This window comes from Lepidochelys kempii, chromosome 8 (genome assembly GCF_965140265.1).
Source record: "Lepidochelys kempii isolate rLepKem1 chromosome 8, rLepKem1.hap2, whole genome shotgun sequence".
In the NCBI taxonomy this organism is placed as follows: domain Eukaryota; kingdom Metazoa; phylum Chordata; order Testudines; family Cheloniidae; genus Lepidochelys; species Lepidochelys kempii.
This window is the reverse complement of record NC_133263.1, coordinates 66,103,469-66,127,850: the sequence shown is the minus strand read 5'-3', so window position 1 is coordinate 66,127,850 and position 24,382 is coordinate 66,103,469. Positions and strand designations below refer to the sequence as shown.

General features: G+C 41.7%; 1 protein-coding gene across 1 annotated transcript in view; it reads left to right on the top strand.

Annotated features, from left to right (window-relative positions):
- Positions 1 to 99: 99 nt before the first annotated feature.
- Positions 100 to 24,382, top strand: part of DDX59 (DEAD-box helicase 59) — a 69,722-nt gene continuing 45,439 nt past the window's right edge. The window contains exon 1 of the mRNA XM_073356791.1: positions 100 to 271. The gene's annotated coding sequence lies outside the window, so the exon portion shown is untranslated. The remainder of the gene's footprint in view (positions 272 to 24,382) is intronic.

The window sequence follows — 24,382 nt, the reverse complement described above, 5'->3', positions numbered from 1 at the left end:
CCTCTGCATAGGCCAGTCGCCAGGTGGGACCTTCCACAGGGGACACTAGGAAATCCACACGCTTGTCGACCCTGGTTGTTAACGTTTCTAGGGCACTTCCTGTCGTTGTGGGTTGTCCCAATGTCCTTGGCTTAAATCATTCCTCCCTATTATATTAGTAGCATTCAAGTGGTGCCTGAGAACCCCCTCCATGGACCAGTACCTCAGCGTGCTAAGCGCTGTACAAACCCATCAAAAAGATAGTCCCTGCCTCAAAGAGTTTACAATTCACGTAAGTTTACAACTCCTTTTGCTAGTGGGTGGTTGTTCTCAAGGAGGCTGCATTTGGGTAGGGTCAGCTGTCTGTAACTTGTAAAATGTTTTGGGGTGAAAAGGGATTATGATGGAGAAAATCTTATGCCAAGGAGTCTATAACTTTTTTTATTGTGTAGATTACATTTTAATTAAGAGATTCTCATGGACCATCTCCTGTCCAACTCATAAATGCATGGACCACCTTCCCTCATGACTGCATGAAATCTTTGGGACAATTTGCTTACATGGAACAGTAGTACCAGTAATGTTATTGTATTATTAAAATAAAATACACTATTGCATGTCTTTTAGTATGAATTATCAGATGGAAACAAGGAGCAAGCATTATTAGCCAGCTTTAGGTACAATAATAGCAAAAGATCTACAGATCAACACAACATACACAATTTGAGAACTGTATTATGCAATAAGAAAAATTTTACATTTGTATATATTTAAAGAAACAAGTGAGGACTCTCTGACCAACGTGTGTGTGTAGGCATACAATTTTTAATATTTTCTGTGCTGTGTTTTGTCAAAATATTTTTTATTGTTCTCTATCAGACCTTTTAACATTTAAATGCCAACAAACTGAAGAAGGCAAGAACTAGTTATATATAAATATATATTCCATAAAATAGAATTCCATACAAAAACATGCTACAGCTCCATTGTTTAACATCTAGAAGTCCAAAAATGCTATATTAAGGTTGCACACTAGCTGGGATGGGGATTATTGATGAGAAAGTAAACACAAAAAGTACTTACTTTTAAATAATTAAATCTGTCATTCCAATTTTATATATAACAGTTTTGATGTAATTCAACATTTGTGACATGTACTTGATAATGTTCCTGTATTGACGTACTGCCCCCTAGGCTTGGAATAGCCTCCCATCTCTGTCCACCAACCATTTTATCTTAATTCCTCTTTAAAATCAACTTATTTTTTAAATTCTTCCTCACTTAATGTTGCGTCCACACTCTCTACGTGAACTACTGTCCTGCGTTTCTTTTTATGCGAGAGTTAGATTCTAATACTGTTTTGGACTGGAACAGATTACTGTTTCATTATTTGCCCTGTGAGGCACCTTGTTTGCTTCTGATACAATTGCCTACATATCCATATTATGTATATATGATGGCATGGTGAAGTTTAAATTTGTATTGACATGAGTTTGGGATTATTAGTAATTGAGTGGAGAAGCCCTGAGTGAGTTATATAGCAATTCCAAAACAAATATCAAGAGATCATCACTTCCTTGTGTACATACAGTTCCTAACATAGTGGGTCCCGGATCCTGATTTCTGCTATATGAATTATTAGTAGTAGTAATAATGCCAAACCAACACAGAGACCCTGACTCAGGAGAGCAATCCCTATTCAGGAAGGGTTATTAAGCACAAGCTTAACTTTAAGACTTACTGAACAGAGATTATTATTTTTATGTTTTCATTATTATTTGTATTATTGTAGTGCCTAGGAGCCCTTTCGACATAAGCAGTTAGCTAATATTCAGGGTCTGATAGGGAGGGAAGTTGGTGATGGGGCCATGTATTTCTTTGATGCAGTCCTACTTATTAACAAATAATGTACATAAAGTCCTATTTCCCTGAACACAGCAGGGCTCAAACAGCAGAAGACCGTTTCTTTGCTCATGATTCTAAAGCCACTTTCCATCCAGGACTCTACCCAAAAACTCACTCTCTTAGCTTTTTCTCAGAAGCCCAAATACTGTAGCCATGATATAGCCCAAACTGGCTATACCATAATCCTTTTCACTTATGCTAAGTATCCCATAATTCCTTGCATTTGCTGAAGTAAGCATTTGTCATAAGCAGATAGAACAAATGTATCTTGATTCTGACAAGTATTCTATGTAATAATACAAGCTAGGGAAGTACCTTCAAAGACCAGTACCTAGAATGCTCGTATCCTAACAAAGGTAAGGGTGTGGCATGGCCCCACAGTACGCCAACATTTTTATGGCTGCCTTAGAACAGCGCTTCCTCAGCTCTCACCCTAACACTCCTACTCTACTTGCACTACATTAGTGACATCTTCATCATCTGGACCCATGGAAAAGAAGCCCTTGAGGAATTCCACCAGGATTTCAACAATTTCCATCCCACCGTCAACCTCAGTCCGGACCAGTCCACACAGGAGATCCACTTCCTGGACACTATGGTGCTAATAAGCGATGGTCACATAAACACCACCCTATACCCGAAACCTACTGACCACTATACTTACCTACATGCCTCCAGCTTTCATACAGACCACATCACACAATCCACTGTCTACAGCCAAGCTCTAAGATACAATCGCATTTGCTCCAATCCCTCAGACAGAGACAAACACTTTCAAGATCTCTATCAAGCGTTCTTAAAACTACAGTACCCACCTGCTGAAGTGAAGAAACAGATTGACAGAGCCAGAAGAGTACACAGAAGTCACCTACTACAGGACAGGCCCAACAAAGAAAGTAATAGAATGGCACTAGCCGTCACCTTCATCCCGCAACTAAAACCTCTCCAGCACATCATCAAGGATTTACAACCTATCCTGAAGGATGATCCCTCATTCTCACAAACCTTGGGAGACAGGCCAGTCCTCGCTTAAAGACAGCCCCTCAACCTGAAGCAAATACTCACCAGCAACCACACAACAAAAACACTAACCCTAACCCTATCCTTACAACAAACCCCGTTGCCAACTGTGTCCACATATCTATTCAAGGAACACCATCATAGGACCTAATCACATCAGGGGCTCGTTCACCTGCACATCTATCAATGTGATATATGCCATCATGTGCCAGCAATGCCCCTCTGCCATGTACATTGGCCAAACCTGACAGCCTCTACACAAAAGAATAAATGGACACAAATCAGATGTCAAGAATTATAACATTCAAAAACCAGTCGGAGAACACTTCAGCCTCCCTGGACACTCTTCCTACTGTATTTTCCACTGTATGCATCCAATGAAGTAGGCTTTAGCCCACAAAAGCTTATGCTCAAATAAATTTGTTAGTCTCTCTAAGGTGCCACAAGTACTTGTTCTTTTTGACCTAAAAGTGGCAATTCTTCAATAAAAAAATCTTCAAAAACAGACTCCAACAAGAAACTGCAGAACTGGAATTAATTTGCAAACTGGATACCATCAAATTAGGCTTGAATAAAGACTGGGAGTGGATGGGTCATTACACAAACTAAAAACTATTTCCCCATGCTAATTTTTGCCCCTACTATTACTCGCACCTTCTTGTCAACTGTTTGAAATGGGCCATTCTGATTATCACTACAAAAGTTTTTTTTCTCCTGCTGATAATAGCCCACCTTAATTGATTTGTCTCATTAGAGTTGGTATGGCAACCCCATCTTTTCATGTTCTGTGTGTGTGTGTGTGTGTGTGTGTGTGTCTTCCTACTATATTTTCCACTCCGTGCATCTGATGAAGTGAGTTTTAGCCCACAAAACGTTATGCCCAAATAAATTTGTTAGTCTCTAAGGTGCCACAAGTACTTCTCGTTCTTCTTGTTGATACAGACTAACACGGCTCCCACTCTGAAACCAGCAGCTGAAATGTATAACTTTGGGAGCAGACCTGCATAAGGTGAATGTAATATCACTGTACGAGACGGCTTCTCGGAGACTGGTATCATATAGAATCTTGTTCCTGTACTATATTAATCAACCTGACTGATATTGATTATTTGCTCTCTTGAGTATCCATCCACACATCCAAAGTGTGGTCAAGCAATTGACTATACAAATTGTCAACATTTATCCTGAAAGAAGGGCAGTTGTTACACCCACAGCTTCAATAAGATTTCATCCAACCCCTAGCCTCACACCTGCACACACCATCTGAAATCAGCAGAGCAACAAAATGTACATCAGCTGAGTATATACTATGGCACATAATTTTCTTGTGCTACGTACCGCAGTTATTAATCAAGCAAAACTCCTACTTAAGTTGATGGTGACTTCAATGAGAGGTTTGCTTAATTAAGGATGGCAGAATTTAGCTCTTTGTCCAGTATATTACTGTCAGTAATTATGCTTATCTACCTTGCATAATGACAGGTTTCAGAGGAACAGCCGTGTTAGTCTGTATTCGCAAAAAGAAAAGGAGTACTTGTGGCACCTTAGAGACTAACCAATTTATTTGAGCATGAGTGCTCAAATAAATTGGTTAGTCTCTAAGGTGCCACAAGTACTCCTTTTCTTTTTGCTTATCTACCTGACATTCTTTATCATTCCAGTAAATTAGGAGTGAATAAGTCTGCTTGAAATCAGCTATTCTTACTGCAGCTGTACTTGTGTTAATTTATTAAAGTTATAAAAAGAGCCCATCTGTTGGCAACTTTTGGTAAAGACAGACTTAATAAGCTGCATTATTAGTTCAGAAAACATTTAACTCGTTTAACGGATTACTGCTTTATGACCAAATTGTGGCTTGGTTTGTCAATGTGTGCAAGGGTATGTGAGAAGAAACCTCCTCTCCTACCCCCAATTGTGTTCCTATGCAGGGGCTAGCCATAATCCCAGTCCTTAACATCCAGAAAACATTAGAAAGGGGTTCCCAGACATGGTTGGCTTTTTTTTTTTTTTTTTACGCTTTACAAATTACACCTGTAAAACGGCACAGGCTTTCACCTACCCACATAATATTATATATCACTTTTTTTTCCCTATGACTTCAAAGCACTTTACAAAGGTGGTTAAATATTAGTATCTCCATTTAAAATATGAGGAAATTTAGGCAGAGAGAGCATAAGGCTGGTTTTTTCAGTGACTTCAACTAGAATTGTGAGTGTAAAGCACCTTTTAAAAATCTTGAGTTGAGCACTCATGAGCTAAGGCATACAAAATTAGTGGGCACATCTGAAAATTTGGATCTAAATGACTTGCTCAAGGTCACATAGTAAATCAGTTTCAAAGTGGGATAAGAAACAGGGTCGTCTGTCTATTAATGTCCTACTCTAATCATGACACCACACTGTGTAATGGGGTACACATGGAATACTATTCTTTTGCTTTACTGAGAGAGAAACCTCTGAAATATTTATTTCAGAAGACCTGTTTCATATTTTATTCCTAACAAAGTGCCTCCTGCTCTGTTTCTAGCTATACTGCATCTTGCTATGTTAGGTGTATCCAATTGTATGTTTCATTTAGATGACTGACTCAGAGAAGTGTTGGGATAGTGGAATAGCAGCAGCAATGGATCCCTCTTTTGCTAGGGGTCCATGAGTAGGGATTGAAGAAGGGGGAAAAAAAGTAGTGATACTTTCCCAAGCATCAAGTTCCACCCTCTTCAGAAGGCAACATGAGATTCCACTCTCGGTAAATTTTCATAACATAAAACTCTTTTCTTGTGTGTTTTGATGAGTAGTGAAACAGATAATGACATTTAATTTATCATTAGACTTCAGAACTAACAACCTCTTGATATTAATAGGGCAATCAGCAGCTCACAACTCTTTCGGAGTTGTTTTGAGGCTAACATCACTGCATTATAGTCTGTTCACATTTCATTCTCAACCATGTTTGTTTTAAATGATAGCTTAAATTCTGGAGCACAAGATGGCAGCCTCCAGAATATAGTATGTGTTCACCAAATCACTATGAAGTGACCCTCTCCACAGGCTTTTGAACTGGAAGGCAAAGAGACTTGTAGATAAAATATGAAATGAATTCATGGTAAATGTAACTGAACTACTATTAGTAGTAAAATAGCAAGAAGACAGCCTGAATGACATGATGGCTTTCAGCCTTTTTAAAACAGAAGACCAATAGAGTAAGGAGGAAAAAAGCATTCTAAGAAGCAAGAAGAGAGGTGCTCAAATGGTACAGGATAGATAGTTTTGTTTGATAAAATAACCATTGGGAGATTATTCCTCTAGGCACAGGACATTGATGGAATTCTGTAGTGTGTAATGCATGGCCACATTACTGCCAGACAGCATTATCTGCCAGAATCAGGAGTGCAAGTAGACCCTGGATCAGAGAAGGTGAAAACAAGCTAAGAAGGCAACTGGGGTCATGCTGACTCAATTAGAGAAAGAGCTCTGTAACCAAGGCAGAGAGCTTATACCAAGTTCCCCACTCCTTTGCACCAGGGACTTCAGTTTGGTTGCATGGGTGTGACTGAGAGGAGAATCTGACTGCCTGGAACCAGAAGATAAACGAGGGGAGGGGATGCTTGACAGAAAACAGATAAGCAGTAAGGATTTAGAGTATTTATTCATTTGTTTGTGTTGTGGTAGCACCGAGAGGTCCCAGTCACATATCAGGGCCCCACTGTGCTAAGCACGGTGCAGACACATACAGAGTAACAATGACAGTGTTATGATATTGTATGGCTAGGTAAGTAGTTATAAGCAAGATTCTGATTCCATTACTTGCTCTCATTTCATTTCTTAAAAAGGAGGGCCCAGTCACCATCTTGGAACAGGCCTTCACACCTTGCAGATCCTGAGGCATCAGCGGAAGGTCAGGGTTGTCTACAGGGAGGCCCAAGCCTCTATGCTGCTGTTGCATCTTTGGTAACCCTCCTTGCTCCAGTGGACCCATCCTGTAACAGCTTCCAACACACACCCCACTTAGAGGAAGAGGGCTCAGTGGCAGAGCAGGGAGCAGCAGAAATGTAGTTCAGCTTTTCACTGCATTACATTTCTGCCCTGAGCTCTATTGGTTGGTAGGGGGCTGAAGTGTGTTCCTCTTAGTCCCACTACTAACCAGCCCACTCTTTCTCCGGCCCACTCACTGCCTGCCTTCTCCCTCCATACTGATCTAGAGGAAGTGGGGAAATACTGCTGCAGAGGTAGTTAAAACCTCTTTTCTGGAAGTAGAGAGACATGAGAGGAGAGCCTCTTATTCACAGATCATGGGGAATAGCTGGATCCAGGCTGTGTGATGGTGGTGGTGATGATGAGGATGTTAAAAGGCTCCTGACAATTATATGGGAGTTGCAAGACTGTTTCAGTGTTGAATTGCTCAAGCATGTTTCTCCAGATTCATTCTGAATCCACAAATGACTTCTATGGGACTATTCATATAAGTAAAGTTAAATGCGTATAGTTAAATGTTTTAAGGATCAGGGTCCTAAATTCAGAAGTGACTCAACAAGAGAGTGTCATTTTAAAAAAAGGGAGGGGAATGGGAGGGATAGTGGTAGGACAGTTATATAGTAAGGCATATATTGTACAAATTGTGATCACCCTATTACTAGAGCCCTGCATGGATACAAATATCCACAGGTATCCACAGATTTGCAGGGCTCTACCTATTACATTCAATTTAAAATAAATATTATTTTACCTTTCCCTTTTTTATAAGCTAATGGAATAGCATAGTTTCAACTGACGATTAGCCTATGACAGATGCAATATGTGTACTGTAGCGCACAGTCAATTTAAAGCTGTGCTGGAGAAAGCACTCTAGAATACACTGCAGGGAACAATATTGCCACGGGAAAGAGCTTTACAAGGTGCCTCCTGACCTAACAGGTCTTTCCCATCTATGTTTTGAGATCCAGTCAACTGTTAGTGCTGTTCACAGCCTCAATCAACTTTGTTTAGACAATGAATGTGCATAGAAAATGAACTATATGATAAGCTGAAACAGTTTTGAATTAGAGTTAGGCCCTGATGCTCTAGACCAGTGGTTCCCAAACTTGTTCCGCTGCTTGCGCAGGGAAAGCCCCTGGCGGGCTGGGCCAGTTCGTTTACTTGCCGCGTCTGCAGGTTTGGCCGATCGCGGCTCCCAGTGGCCGCGGTTCACTGCTCCAGGCCAATGGGAGCTGCTGGAAGCGGTGGCCAGTACGTCTCTTGGCCCACGCTGCTTCCAGCAGCTCCCATTGGCCTGGAGCAGTGAACCGCGGCTGCTGGGAGCTGCGATCGGCCGAACCTGCAGATGCGGCAGGTAAACAAACTGGCCCAGCCCAGCCCACCAGGGGCTCTTCCTGCACAAGCAGCAGAACAAGTTTGGGAACCACTGCTCTAGAAGTTTAGGGTATTTCTAAACTGCAGCTGGACACATGCTCACAGCCGGTGTAGACAGACTTGCTGTAGATGTGCTTGAGTTAGCATGCTAAAAATAGTAGCATAGACATTGTGGCATGGGGGTCAGCACAGGCTAGCCACCTGAGTATGGACCCAGGGAGCTGGGCAGTCTTGTACTCAGGTGGCTAACCTTGCTGTAACATTCACACTTCTAATTTTAGCATGCTAGCTTGAGCAGAGCTAATGTGAGTCTGTTTACTTGAGCAGGGAGGCTCTACCCAGCAGCAGTGTAGATGTACCCTTATGTATATGCTTAACTTTATGCATGTGAGTACTCACACTGACCTCACTAGGACTACTCACATGTAAATTTAAGTATGTGTTTTCAAGAAACAGTGCCTAAGTTTGTAAAAACAATTGGCTATATTTATCTTTGCTGTAGCTTTACTCAAATCAGCGGAGTTATAGCAGGAATAGATTTAGTCCACTGAATTGTTTTAATGTTGGTGTCTTCTGAGCTGTTCATACTTTATAAAAAAAAATTCTCATGAAAATGTGCAGGGGTGGGGGGGGAATCCTGTGCTGTGTATACACAACACTCTCCTTTCAATCTTTAATACTTTAGGCTTTTTTAATCCCAAAGGGATTAGATGCCATATAATGGGATAATGGAATACAAAATTATTTTTTATCAAAGTTGTCTTAAAGTGACAAAACCACAAAAGACCATCTAAAACTGGCAAACATTTTACACTTATTTAACCCAAACATACATAATCTGTTTTAAATTTTGCAAAGAAAAATACTTTTGGTTTGGCTTTCTTAGAGTCAAGTTTGATCATGAAGCAAATTGTTGCAGCTGAGTTATAAATCCCTGTAAACCTCCCAGTGCTTGTTAGGATCCTGTTCTTTAGCAACACAAACAAAACTGCTGTAACAAGTACTCCTGAGGGGATTCTGCACCAAAAAATTAAAAATTCTGCGTACATTATTTTAAGATTATGCAAAATTATCCACATTTTATTTGTCAGATAAAGCATGGCACTGGGGAGCACAGGCCATTGGCTGCACAGAGTTGGGAGATCACTGTGCAGCTCCCTCCTCCTCCTCCCTCCCCCCGACACAGTGCAAGGACCGGGCCTGCCCCAGAAACACCCCAGGGCCCTCCCCCTCCATTCCAGATGCACCAAGTGTGGGCAGGCTGGATCCAAGAGTGGAGGGGCTTAGTGTGGGGGAATCCAGGTGTGGGTTGAAAGAATTCTATGTGGGGCAATCTGGGTGAGAGTAGCTCAGTGGGGGATCTAGGTGCGGGGGGACCTGGATGCACAGGGGCTTGTTGAGTTCTTGGTGCAATGGTAATGGGACTCTCAGTGGGGGATCCAGATTCTGGGGGAGCGGGGCTCAGTGTGGTGGGGATCCAGGTGCAGCTGATTGGGGCTCAGTAGGGTGGGGGTCCGGGTGGGGGTGGCTTGTTGTGGTGGTCCAGGTGCAGGCGGAGTGGGGTTCATGTGTGGAGTTCTGAGTGCAGGAGGGGTGAGGCTTGACGGGAGGGTCTGGTCATAAGGGGGTCTAGATGCACAGGGGTTGGACAGATGGGAGAGCAGCTCCCTGTACAATGATTCCTCCTCTTGCAGCTGAGGAGCAATGGTTGCAGGAAGCATGGGGGCGGGGGGCATTTGCAGAGCTTCGTACAGCTGGGGGAGGAATCTGGGGATGAGTCTGACATGGTCCTGGATGCCGTGCAGGGGAAGAGGAAGTCCCATCTTCCCCCGTCCAGCTGGGACTAGCAGCTGAGCCTAGCGCAGAGTAGGAGCCACCAGTGGGGTCTTCCCCAGTCCAGGCCCCTGCCACACAGTGATTTACCTCTCTGCCGTCTTCCCTGGGCATACGAAACATACAGCTGGCGAAGGTTGCATGACCATTCTTGTGACTTCCATTTGCTTCCCTGTCAAAAAGTCATTTTTCTGTGGGGAAGCAAAGAAATCTGTGGGGAACGTAAATTCTGTGCATGCGCAGTGGTGCTAAATTCCCCCTGGAGTAAACAAGGAGGCATTCATGATTTTGGCTGCACTCTCTTTTATTACAGAGTCACCACCTAACTATAAGGCTGCTGGTGTTGCATCTTATTGAAAATATTCAAAGGCATTAGGGGTAATCAGGGGGGAAAAATACACATGGCACACTCTGTGATGAAGTGGGAATGTTCTTAATGTTTTCTCTGAATACTGTGTAGCTGCCTCAGTTTCCCCTATGCCTTTCTTAAGTATCTAGGTGGTGGGATAAGGGTTTGTGATTGTTGCAGAGCCCTAGAGGGCCAGTGTGATGCTCTCTGCACAGAGAAGGCCGACACTCTGTCTTCTGGCAACTGATGGCCTGGGCCCCTCCCCTGCAAGGTGCCAACTGAAGGTGTTGGAGAACAAAGAGATTAGGTAGCTTCCTGGCCCGGGAAAGAGACAAAGGCTAGAGGAGGGGCTGGAGGGGGTTTAAGTTTGGAGCTGACTGGGGAAACGGAGGAGGCCCAGAACCGGGTTCTGGGCTCACTACCCCCCAAGATGGACCTGATTGAGGGATCCTGTTTTCTGTAACTACAAGCTCTGTTTCAGACTGTGTTCCTGTCATCTAATAAACCTTCTGTTTTACTGGCTGGCTGAGAGTCAAGGTCAATCACAGGAAGTGGGGGGTTCAGGGCCCTGACTCCCGCACACTCCGTAACACACTCCTGTCACATTTTTTGTAGACTCAGGTCTCTTGTCATTAAATGATTTGATAACTACTGTGCTTCACTAAACTGAATGAATGACATGCCTACACACACCCACAACAAACCAAGAGAGTTTAGGGAACAGGCTGAAGTTCATAAGGACAAATGTGTTGTTCCAACTTCAGAGCTTCGGAGTCTGGAAGCATGTAACTAAAACACAGACTGACAATTTAGAGCCACCATGTCATGAGAAACTGGGGTTTGTCTTCTCAGCATTTGTAACAACTAATTGAAAAAATACCATATAGGAATCTGAGAAGGAAAAGCCTCAACAGAAAGTAAAGTACCTACATTTTTGGAATGTTTTCAGTGATCTGTTTATATCTGTTGCTTAGTTATATTGAATAGTGCAGTCTTCGGGTATTTTAAGGGCTGCAGTTTTATCCCACATAGGAAGATTGCAGTTATTGATTATTTCATATTTAGATTATTGGTGTTAAATAATAAAGAGCATACAAAGCAGAAAATTAGCAGAGAATTGCTTTGCTTTACATAGTACATACTGTATAGTAAAAAACGGAGTTAAAGGCCATGGTCCTCCTAAATATACTCTCATACTGAGCTGCAAAAATACCCATGCTATCCAATCATGAGAAAAAACATTTATAGCAATCATTATTTGGTATGATGAGCTATACTAACTGGCTGTCAAGAAGCTGTGGATACTGTGTTAGGAAAAGGAAGAGCATAGTTCTACTACACATGCTGCAACATTTGTAAATAAGGCCAATTTTCATTGCTGGCCAGAACTCTGCATGGGTATGGTTACCCTTATACTTTGAGAATATAATGAAAAAGCACCAATGATGAGTGTTGTAAAAATACTGCAGTGATGAGCATTATTAAAATGCTTAAGGTTATGGAGAGAGTGAGATATCCCTTCGTAGTTTTGGTTGAGGCAAACCTCCAATTGTAAAGCAGATTTTAATCTTTCCACTCTCCAACTTGATAGAAACAAAAACAAACCACATAGTGTATGACAGAATTTTTCATGAGCTTTCGGGAAATCAGAAATTTACATATGTTCCAACTTAGTTTGGTTAGCTGTGTTTATGCCATTCTCTGCAAACTCAAAAATACTCATTCTCTTTAGGTGAGATCAGGGCCATCCCTAGGGAGGTGTGGGGCCTAGGACATAGGCACTGAGTTTCTATCTGCTGGAGGGTGCTCCTGCCAGCTCCGCCCAGGCCCTGCCCCCACTCCACCCCTTCCCCCTGTGCCCCACCTCTTCCCACCCCTGCTCCGCCCCGCTTCTTCACTCTCTGCCCTGCCTCTTCCCTGCCCAGTTCTGTCCCCTTCCAAGAGCGTGCTCTGCCCCTCGCTCCTCTCCCCTCCCCCCCAGCACTCCCAGATGCCGCGAAACAGCTGATTGTCAGTAGGCGCTGGGAGGGAGGAGGAGATTGGTAAGGGGGCTCCTCCTTGCCCCACACACCCACCTGTCTTACCTCCCTGCCTGCCACCTCACAAAGCATGGGGCCTGGGGTGGTTGCCCTGATTAGCAGTACCCTAGGGACGGCTCTGGGTGAGATTCATCCCTGTACAGATGACCCAGACAAGCCTGTGTACCACTTAAACCTTAAAAGACAGCATAAGGGTATGTCTACACTGCAATTAAAACCTCACGGCTTGCCCTTACCAGTGACTTGGGCTTGCGGGGCTCAGGCTGCAGGGCTGTTTCACTGTGGTGTAGATGTTTGTGCTAAGGCTACAGCCCAAGCTTTGGGACCCTCTCACCTTACAGGGTCCAGGCTTCAGCCCAAGCCCAGGCATCTACACCACAGTTAAACAGCCCCTTAACCAGAGCCCTGCAGGGATCAGTTCTTGGCCCTACAGTATTTAACTTTTTTTTTTTCAAGGAAGAAAACAAAATCACTGATAAACTTTGCAGATGACGAAGAGATTGGGGGATTAGTAAATAATGGAGAGGACAGGTCAGAGAGAGAGAGTGTTCTGGGTCATTTGGTAAGATGGGAATAAGCAAACAATGTCCATTTTAATATGACCAACTGTAAAGTTATGTCTAGGAACAAAGAATGTAGGCCATACTTCCAGGATAGGTGACTCTACAGGGGAAAGCAGTGACTCTGAAAAAGATTTGAGGAGTCATGGTGGATAATTAAGTGAACATGAGCACCCTTTATGGCGGTATAGCCAAAAGGGCTAACACAGTTGTTGGATTATAAATGGGAATCTTGAATAGGAGTAGGTAATATAAATACACTCTTTATTGATACTATTCCACTGCTACTGGAATACTGAGTCCAGTTCTGGTGTCCCCAGTTCAAGAAGGATGTTGATCTATTGGAGTGGTTTCAGAGGAAAACATTCCTTACAGTGATAGAGACAAAGAGCTCAATCTATTCAGTTTAGCACAGAAGGTTACGGGGAGACTTGATTACAGCCTGTAAGTACCTACACAGGGAACACAAGTTTGATAATGAGCACTTCGGTCTAGCAGACAAAGGTATAACATGATCCAACGGCTGAAAATTGAAGCTAGACAAATTCAGATGGGAAGGCACTAATATTTAACAGTGAGAGTAATTAGTCACTGGGACAGCTTACACAAGGTTGTGGTGGATTTTCCATCACTGGCAGTTTTTAAATCAAGATAGGATGTTGTAATGAAATACATGCTCTATTTCAAATAGGAATTAATTCAGGGAAGTTCTGTATGGTATGAGTTATGCAGGAGGTCATACTAGATGATCATAGTGATTCCTTCTGACCTCATAACTAGGGCCCTAAGAACATTGGGACTTCATGGATTTTTGTGAAATTAGCCCATTGCCCTGATTTTTCCAACAGCAAGACAGTGGAAGTGGGCATCTGCATGCAGAGTAGCCAATAAGCATGTGGTGTCCCTTAGGGGCAGCCCCCTGTTGGCTGCACATCTGCCTCCCTGGGCTTTGTCCGTTGCTACAATATTAATGAGCCCAGAGTGGGTGCATTGCAGGGAGAATTTAAAGCAGCTGCTTATGCCTGGCTGATCCATTCCACTCTGACCCATGCTGAGCTGGCTACTGTCTCTCACATTGTCAAGGTTCCTCCCCCACGCTGAACTCTAGGGTACAGATGTGGGGACCTGCATGAAAAACCTCCTAAGTTTATCTTTACCAGCTTAGGTCAAAACTTCCCCAAGGTACAAAATATTCCACCCGTCGTCCTTGGATTGGCCGCTACCACCACCAAACTAATACTGGTTACTGGGGAAGAGCTGTTTGGACACTTCTTTCCCCCCAAAATACTTCCCAAAACCTTGCACCCCACTTCTTGGACAAGGTTTGGTAAAAAGCCTCACCACTTTGCCTAGGTGACTACAGACCCAGACCCTTGGATCTTAAGAACAATGAACAATCCTCCCAACACTTGCACCCCCCCTTTCCTCGGAAATGTTGGATAAAAAGCCTCACCAATTTGCATAGGTGACCACAGACCCAAACCCTTGGATCTGAGAACAATGAAAAAGCATTCAGTTTTCTTACAAGAAGACTTTTAATAAAAATAGAAGTAAATAGAAATAAAGAAATCCCCCCTGTAAAATCAGGATGGTAGATACCTTACAGGGTAACTAGATTCAAAAACATAGAGAACCCCTCTAGGCAAAACCTTAAGTTACAAAAAAGATACACAGACAGAAATAGTTATTCTATTCAGCACAGTTCTTTTCTCAGCCATTTAAAGAAATCATAATCTAACACATACCTAGCTAGATTACTTACTAAAAGTTCTAAGACTCCATTCGTGGTCTATCCCCGGCAAAGACAGAATATGGACAGACCCACAGACCCTTTGTTTCTCTCCCTCCTCCCAGCTTTTGAAAATATCTTGTCTCCTCATTGGTCATTTTGGTCAGGTGCCAGTGAGGTTACCTTTAGCTTCTTAACCCTTTACGTGTGAGAGGAGTTTTTCCCTGGCCAGGAGGGATTTCAAAGGGGTTTACCCTTCCCTTTATATTTATGACACACATAAAACTGGCCATCAGGTCTCCCTGAACTGCTGTGATTTTTCCAAAAGCAGGGAGGTGGAAGTAGGCATCTTGCTCCAGTGGCCTATCTTTGGAAACATTGCAGCATTTGCGGTACAGGGTGGACCAGAGGGAGTCAGTGGCTGGTTTTCTGCAAAGGAATGCAGCGGTGACCTTTCAATGACTGCATTCTGTCACTATCCCATGAAAATCGCCACTTTATCTGTGACACTGCTGTGAATTTAAAAAAATCTGCTATTTTCTCAGGGCTTACTTTCAATCTATGAATCAATGTTATTTTGTAGTGAATAATGCTGGGTACTGTATTATTGATTTGCTGTATTTAACATTTATTCATTACATTGAATATATGGTTTTCATGTTTAGAAACTAGGTTTGTTATCTCTGTATGGGAGTTATTTTTGAAGATTTAAAGGAGCAGAATTAAGGCTGAGTGGGTGATAGTGAATGGTCAAGCCTTGTATGGTGATGAGGAATTGTCAGGGAAACCTTAGCTGTGCAATTCCAGGGTTTCTAGTGTTTAGAGTTTCTTCGAGTGTATAAAAGGGAAGTTAAAAATAATTGGTCGGGTGTGAAGTGCAGTAAGTGTTAACATCTTTTCAGTCTTAATTATCCCATAATTAATTTTTTGGTGTAGGGAAGACAGACAACCTTTTTACCTTAAACATAGTAACTTCTTGTTAAGGTAAAAGCCCACAAGCTTGCATGATTGTTCCAATGATACCATGAAAAACAAGAGTAAGATCTGTTTATGTAACATCAACTAGAGTAATCTCTTGAGGAACCACATGATGATGATTACTGATATCTGTAGCACTGATGGTGGTGGTGGGGAAAGCAATAATTTGTCACAGAGGTAATGGAAGTAACAATAAAACAGATAAATCTATTTTGAAAACAGAAGGCAATAAGCATTTGAACTGAAATTTATAGTACTCCTGGTATGTGATAAAACCTTGTCCTAACTTTATGTAGGTATTCCATATTAATGGAGCCTGAACAGAACTGGAACAACAATGGATTGAAGTATCCGTATCAGACAAATTGATATTATGTAGCCTATTTTGATTTCTCAGATACATTGTGTGAATCTGTTCTATACACCAGGCACAGCTACTCTTAGGTCTTTAAAGGTTCTCTTATGAAAACATTTAATAGATTTTTAATAGAAATGAAACCAGCAGGTTTCTATAGAAAAGGCTTCTTAATACTGTGTAAAATTTAGTAGGGAATTATCTCTGTTCAGGTTTATGTCCCCTCCATACATAGAAGTGGAAGGGATTAAATGTTTCTTTATTTTTCCTGTGTAGGATATATAGCACTGGATATATATTTGCCCTGATTCATCCCACATTTTTTATATCAGTACCCCTTTTTTTGTAGTCTGCATGTCTTTTGCAGATCTTGGACGAAAGCAATTCCTGCTGAAACTCAATTCACATCAGTGAAATTGCACTAGAGATAATTTGGCCCCTTCAGCATAAGATCATTTTTGTGTTGGAGCCTGGTATGGCACGATGCCAAATAAGAGATTTTATCTTGTGTGTAGATTCTGGTGTCAGGGTTTGAAAAAGTAGCTACACTCTTCAGCACGCAAGTTATGTGAGCATATGGCCCCATAGGATGATTTTATAATTATATGACAATATAAATACATTGAGCCAGCTTCTTACATAATCCTTTGGAAAGAACTTTGGTTGAAATTAAGTTATATGGGTACGTTGTTAAGGGCAAAAGTAGTTATATGGGTATGCTGTTAAGGGCAAACATTCTCTCTTATATCTTTATTCCATATTCATGTAAATCACGTACAGAACTCTCATTAATGTGGGAGTTCTTCACATTAAATTAATGCAGAATATGCAATAGATATCCAAAGTGAAGATCAGAGATCCATATTGTAACTCAGTGGAAAGAATTTTGTGCTGAAGGAGATTATTTTGGAAAGCTCTATTACGAGGTTTTACACTGAACACTCTACATACCAAGGGTGAAATTGGTGTATTATTTGAAGTCAATGGGCTAGATAATCACCTGTGTTCAAGTAGCACTCATCACAGAGAGACAGCACAAAGGACACCTTTGTGACCTCAGTCCTAGGGCTGTCTGGCCATCAGGGCAGTCCCTGGTAGAAAGGGGAGCCTGAAGGTTGCTCTATTTTATGACAGCTGCTGATACCCTCCAGGGGGAAATTTTGGCAGCTGGAGATAGCTGTAGGAACACCTTGGTCTTGCCCCCAACACAAAAAGGAGAATTACATAGCAGCTGCTATGACTTCTGTATGCCACCCCAGGACTATTTTATGCAGGGGATAGATTGGCCACACATAATAGTTCTAAATCTGCCCCGAGTAGTGCAAATTAGTCTTAACTCAGGGCAGAATCTAGTCTGAAGATTGATATCAGGGAAGAATTTGGCACCATGATTCTTAGAGAGTCAAGTGTAGGACACCTCCCACACATTTCTCCCAGATCAAACCACTCATTGAGTTTCAAGCCAGAAGGGACTACTAGATCATCTAGTCTGACCTAAGTACTGTGGTTTTCTGCCATTGCTGTTAAAGAAAAAAATTTACCCATCCCCTTCAAAGGTGTGCAATGTAAACCTTTCATTTGTCTGTCACACCAGTAAATCATAACTCTGGGCTGTTTCTACCAGTCTCCATCTAATGCAGCTGAGATGGAGTAGATCATTAACTGCTAAATTAAATATGTTCACTGACTAATTAGAAATATTTTGCTCTCCTAAACACCAATATGATTGGAAAGAGAGAGAAGGTTATTGGGGGGCAGTGGGGGATCACAAATCAAGCAAAGAGGTAATCTGCCACAATAGCACTAGTGATTGCTACTCTCTCATTTTTTCCTTCTGCTGTCCTAGTCTTAAGTGGAAAGATTTAACAAGTAAGAAATATATAAGAAATCTAATTTTTGTAAGAAAAAATAATTTCAGTAAGTGTCATTTTGGAATGTGTCATTCTTGTTTATGCCTCCAAATCAATTACACAGGCTATTGAGTTTGAATCTAAATGGCAAGCTATTGTGAAACATTTGAATGTAATGAACTTTATACAATTCCAGTGAAAAGAAGAAGGCAACATGGAGATTTTGGAGTCCATTCATTTCCAAAATATCCACTACTTGCTGTTAAATATGAACCTACAGACTTGCATGATTGTGCTAATGATAACACGAAAAACAAAGGAAAGATCTGTTTATGTAACATCTAGAGTAATCTCTTGTTGAACCATATGATGATCTATTATTGATATCTGTAGCACTGATGGAAAAAAGTAATAGTTTGTCACAGAAGACTTATAGCCATGATTATGGGGCTGATGGATCTTGAAGCATGGTGTTTGCCATTACATGAGCATTTAACACTAGATGCAGTAAAAGAAAAAGCCTACAACTTGGTAAAAATAGCATAAGTAGGTGTCGGCCAGTTCATTTACTGTGCAGGTCATTGGCTCTGTGCGCTGCCCACAGGCACTGCCTCTGCAGCTCCCATTGCCCATGGTTCCCGGCCAATGGGAGCTGCAGAGCCGGTGCTTGGGGTGGGGCCAGTGTGCAGAGCCTCCCTGCGCCTAGAAGTGGACATGCTGGCTGCTTCCAGGAGCCAGGCGGAGCAAGGGCAGGTAGAGAGCCTGCCTTAGCCCCACTGTGCTGCCAACCAGACTTTTAATGGTACTGTCCGGAGCCGGCAGGGTCCCTTTTCGACCAGGTGTTCTGGTTGAAAACCGGATGCCTGGCAACCCTCGGTCAAGGGGACACTTTTTTTGTACCAAATATGAGGAATGCATAAGATGCCTGTGTGCTTTAAGCTACATATAATTCTGGTATATAGACATTTGCATCCTATGATTTTTTAAAACTGGATTTATATCTTTGGAGGATGCCTCCAAATGCATGACTGCCCATGGCTACTGTCTTCTACTATCAGGGTGCCCATGATTACAAGATACTTAGTCTAACATTACAGTAACTGCATCGTTTAAGTTCTTGTTTTTAACATATGCACACAAAAGTACAATCTAAGACCTAAACCTATAAATGAAATGTCTAAGAATAGCTTACTCAAGTTAGCCATTTTGATGTAAAAACCCTTAAAAAAAATAGTTGAGACAAAGGATTTGGGGCCATTGATTCCACACAGATGTGGCTCTACTAGGACTCTTTACCATAGCTTTCCCTCAATGGCATCCTCCATAGTTGCCTACTTAAAAGTGATAAGGCATGGGCCATCATGGAGTGTTGGGTTTTTTTGGTAGAGGGAACTATAGACATTTACATAGAGGAGAACAGAAATGTGTGATGGAATTTACCTTCTAAGGCCTCAACTTATATTTTGAAAAATAGCACCTTAGGATTTCCTAATGCATGTAAGAAAAATCCTACTCACAGTGTAAGTTCTGACCTATGTGCCATTCTGTACTTAAAATTGGCCGATATGCAAATCCATGGATGTCTGTGGGAGTGGTTTGTGAACATTGCTGGAGGAACTAGCAGTCAGGAGAGAGATGATTCCTCTGCATGTGGAGCTTATTGCAATGATCAAGTGCTCCAGATTTTGGAATGATAGTAAGGACCAGTGAGTAGTTGTTTAGTAACTTGGGGGAAGGGAGTAGTTTGCTTTGTTTATTAGTTTAATGATTATTAAGCTCTACCAATATTTTTTTATTGTTTGTTGCTAGCTAATTATAAACATTATTAAAAGTAACATGAGTCTAGAGGAATGAATACAGGGGTGAGAATTAACCCCCCCGCCCCCGCCCGAGGTCTAACTTTGCCACTGGGCAGTTGCCCAGTCAGGTTGCCTCAGTATTCCCTATGTAAAATAGGGGTAATAATAACTTACCTATCTGACAGTGGTGTTGTGAAGATGAATTAGTAAAGCTGGACAATTAATAAAAAAATCTGGAACATTTATTTGGCCCTTTTTGTGTTTGCTTTCTGCCAACATCACAGCAATTGAGTTTGCCTAGTATGAATTAGCATGAAAGGTACATTCTAAACTTGCAAGGTTGAATACTCACAGTAAACAAATATTAAATTCACTTTCCAGGAGTGAAAACCTGTCTATATGAATTATATTTATCAAATCCAGGAAGAGGAAAGATATCAGGTAAGGCCAGGTTAAACTGAAATTTACACAACTAAGGCCAACTATTTCCCTTGCTGTAGGGGTGTGCTAGAGGGAAGTGAAAAGGATGTAAGAGCCTCTTCTTCTAGTGCAGTTGTGTAGTCTCTCTTAGCAAGCAACATTGTTTGTATATTCTTTATCCTATTTGTGGACTGTCTTGTATGGAGTGGGGACGATTGTCCTGTGTTCCAAAATAGAAATGGGACAAAATTGCATTCAGTTTATCTGAAACTGAGTACGGACCATGTTGTGCCACAAACTCACAGTTCGCCTATTCATGCGCCTAGAGAGCAGTTATGGTACAGGAAAATATCGCTGATAATAAAAACATAAAAGTTCTGACACAAAAATCCTCTGCACTGACCATGTGGTCAAGGTTTCTGTTCCCTGGCATATTTAAGCATGCCAGAAATGAAATTAATTGGCGAATTGAGATCAGTGATATAATATGTATATTTACCTACCAGTTATTGGCCAACAACAGATTTTATTAGCAATGTCTGTATTGTGCTGTGTCAGTGACTGAATGACTGTTGCAAGCATATCCAGCTCTGAGATCTTATTCTAAGTCCATGAATGAGTGTCCAGTGTCCTTAGAAAAACTTGATTTACAGGACAAGTTCTGGTGTACTGCAATCACAAAATTGAAACAGCTTCATTAAGAAGCAAGTGCAGGAATAATCCATCAGTTTATATCGATGTATACTGCTGAGTTTTATGATTTATATGAACAAAAGCATAAACCTAAAAAAAGTAATCAAATTGTCTCTAACTACTTGACTACTATTCTTATTAAATAATCAGTGGCATTTAACGTCATCTCATTTTGGCAGTCTTCGCCCTTTGGGTTCTTTTTTTTTTATTAGGCTTTAAGAATTTTACATCCATATTCTTGAAAGGATGAATTATTAAAATGACTGTGGAAGAGTCCTAAGAGTCTACAATATCATAATTACATTCTATATAGCTCTGGCCTGGGAATCAGAAAAATCTGGAATTTTCCATATTTGACAGATGAATTACATGTATTTTTTTAAATGACCACTTCATCATGTCCATTTGTGTACAAAAATGCAAATAAAATAGCCAATGATTTAATTTATTTTAAATTATATGTAAGCAAATGAATTTATATCCTATGTATGTATCTGTATTTAAAACACAAAAAACAAGACATTTTTCAAATTTTCATTAGTTCCATAGTGTAACTGTGTAAATGCTGAAGGCACCAATGATAAGGGGCTCAACAAGCCCTTAAATGTTAGAAAATCTAGAGGAATCCAGTTAATTATCTGCTGCCATGTAACAATTACCCATTCATTATCACCCAAACCAATTTCTACCACCCAGTCAATCTTACATTTGCCCCAGTCCCACAATCCTTTGGCCCCGATCTTGCAATCTATGAAGTATGAGTGGTTTCAGAGTAGCAGTCATGTTAGTCTGTATCCGCAAAAAGAAAAGGAGTACTCGTGGCACCTAAGAGACTAACAAATGTATTTGAGCATAAGCTTTCGTGAGCTACAGCTCTGTCCTGTCCCATTTAGTGGCGCCGAGACTACTTAGAGAGCAATTAACGAGTCTGCTCTACAGCCTTAGCTAACAGCCTGTTAGCTCATGCGGTAGAGGCTCATGCACTAAGCTCCGGAGGTCTCCAGTTCTATCCTGATGATCGGGGTCTCTCAGCATTACATGAGCAGATGCTTGACTAGGCTGCATGTGGGCACGGAGTCAGCCTACACTCTCTCAAGTCAGGATTAGGCTCTTTTGTTTGGGTATTGAATTGAATCATGTGTTGGATGCATCTGAATATGTAAGCTGTTTGTGGGGGAACTGGGTGGCTGAATCCTTAATGATGCATTTGCAGATTTTTCTGGTGTTCCATGTGGTAAGGTTGTTATATGTATCTGACAGGGAGGGTAAAAAATATTTGGTTGGGTGTTAGCTATACTGCATGTCAACACCCTTTCAACCATAATTATATTTTATGGATGTTTCCTTGTGGGGGAAGATATTTGTGTACATCACTTGGGTGTTTTGAAACTTAATTAATGTTTCTAAAGTACCTTGATATTCTGTGATATGGAGGCATGATAGAAGTACACAGTATTACTGTTATCTCCACGGGTTATCCGTTTCTGCTGAATAAGTCTTTTGAGCTGAAACGAGGGCAGTTTATTAGCTGCCCGGTGAAATTATAACCAAGAGAATTAGTTTGACTAAGCTCCTGCACATTGCGACCTCTTTCCAATGAATGTGACATTGACCTCAACTGGGCAAAGATTGCTACTGCTTAGAGCAATTAGGATTTGCAGAGAGTATTGTAATATCTACAGTATCTTGCAGGGGAATTATGAGGCTAATTTAATGTTTGTAAAGATTTAGCACCTCAGAGGTTGAAATGCTAGGTGCGTGCTATTATAAAGAATAATTAAAATTCAAAAATAAGGAATAATGACAAATCAAAGAGGTGCTCTGGGGGGAAAAGATGTTACTGGGTCTATCATATTGCATGGAAATTATTTATGTGTTGATCAAATTTCTACAAACATTTTAAAAGCTTGCTATTCTTTCTGTGGAAGGGATTTTTCTATCATATATAGGGATCTGAATCAGATTAGTTAATCTAAAGGTACACCTATAAAGGTAGATAAGTATAATTAAAGATAAGATTACAGTACTGGTGTCATATGATTAAACATAATCTCAGTTATAGTGAATGTTCTTCATCTATTAATTTTGAAGAAAATTTCACACTTTTGAAAGGGGCAGCCAGCATGTGATGAAACAACTGCACATCACCTGTATTCTCCAAAATATTACAAGAAAAGTTACAAAACAGTGAAATATAAAAATAAATTCTTTGGGGTTGTGAAAACATTGCCTAGTTTTTCCGTTTCTGCAATGCGAAGAACTGATTAAATTAAACCCTTTTCGAAGTTCATTGGCTAAGAGTACCCCAAGCATGTGAGGTACATTCTAATTGGAAAGTTCTCACCATAGTTCAGGACAAATTGCACTTCCACGCAATCCAGCTATGAGATCCTATGTTAAGTTAATTATTTGTTAACAGTTTCCTATGATAACCTCTGAAACAGAGTGGAGGAAAGGTTATATAGTACACTGCAAAGTTGAAAGTCCTTCATTCATAACAAGGTGAAAAAGTCCTCTCCATCTCACTCATCTTATCCACCACTTCCTTACCACCCACTGCTGGGTGTCGGAGATGGCTCCCTGCCAGGTCCATGGTCCTCACTGCCACATCCCTCTTGACAGTCTCTACCCTAGCCTGGTTCTCAGACATGCCTTTTCTATCCTGCTTTTTCCAAAGGGGGCAATGTCTTTTTATATGGCCCACCTCATGGCATTGAAAGCAACCTCTTTGCCTCCCTTTGGCCATAGGCCTCCCATTGTCCTCCCTTTGCTCAGCTCTTTACCTGGGCTAGCCTTGACTCTACAACTCATGTGCGGGCACTCCGCTGCAGGTGCCCCGGTTGCTCACAGGCCCAACATGCCCATCTCCTCCCTGTTTCCTCACATGTGGGACTCTCCTGGGCTCTTTCTTCCTCCCATCCTCTGGGTAAGGCTTCTGTTCCCCTTCCTGGTAGGGGCTGTCTCCCTTCCAGGGTCATTGTCGCCCACAGGCATAACATGGCCCTGTCCCAGCACCAGCCTCCTGCCCTGATGCCTTGCTTCCCACTCACTCTGTGGCCTCTAGTGACCTGTTACCACAGGAGCCTGAATATATATAGCTGCTGCTCAGCTAGCTGGGCCATAGAGGGCTGCAAGTACTCCTGTGTCTCCCACTATCTGTTGGGTTTCGAGTACCTGCTGCAGCAGGGCCTGGAGTCACCCTTGCTGACTGTCAGCCCCTTTCTGCAAGGTCAGCGATTCTGGAATTCATCCTGGGAGGGTGTATGATCCCTCAGCAAAATATGCTTCCGCATATTGAGGTTCCATTGTCTCTCCACCTTCACAGTCTTTCAAATAGTCTATCATCCCCACAGTCCTCTAGCCTCCCCTTATAGTGGGGTGACCATATGCCAGCATTCTCCACCAAATTGTCACAGTGTTCATCACTCGATTGGCACCTCTAAGTCACTCTTGAAATTAGCTCAAGGTCAACATCCCCATCCAAATCTGCACAACATCACTTGATCTCCACCATCTGCCTGCAGCCCT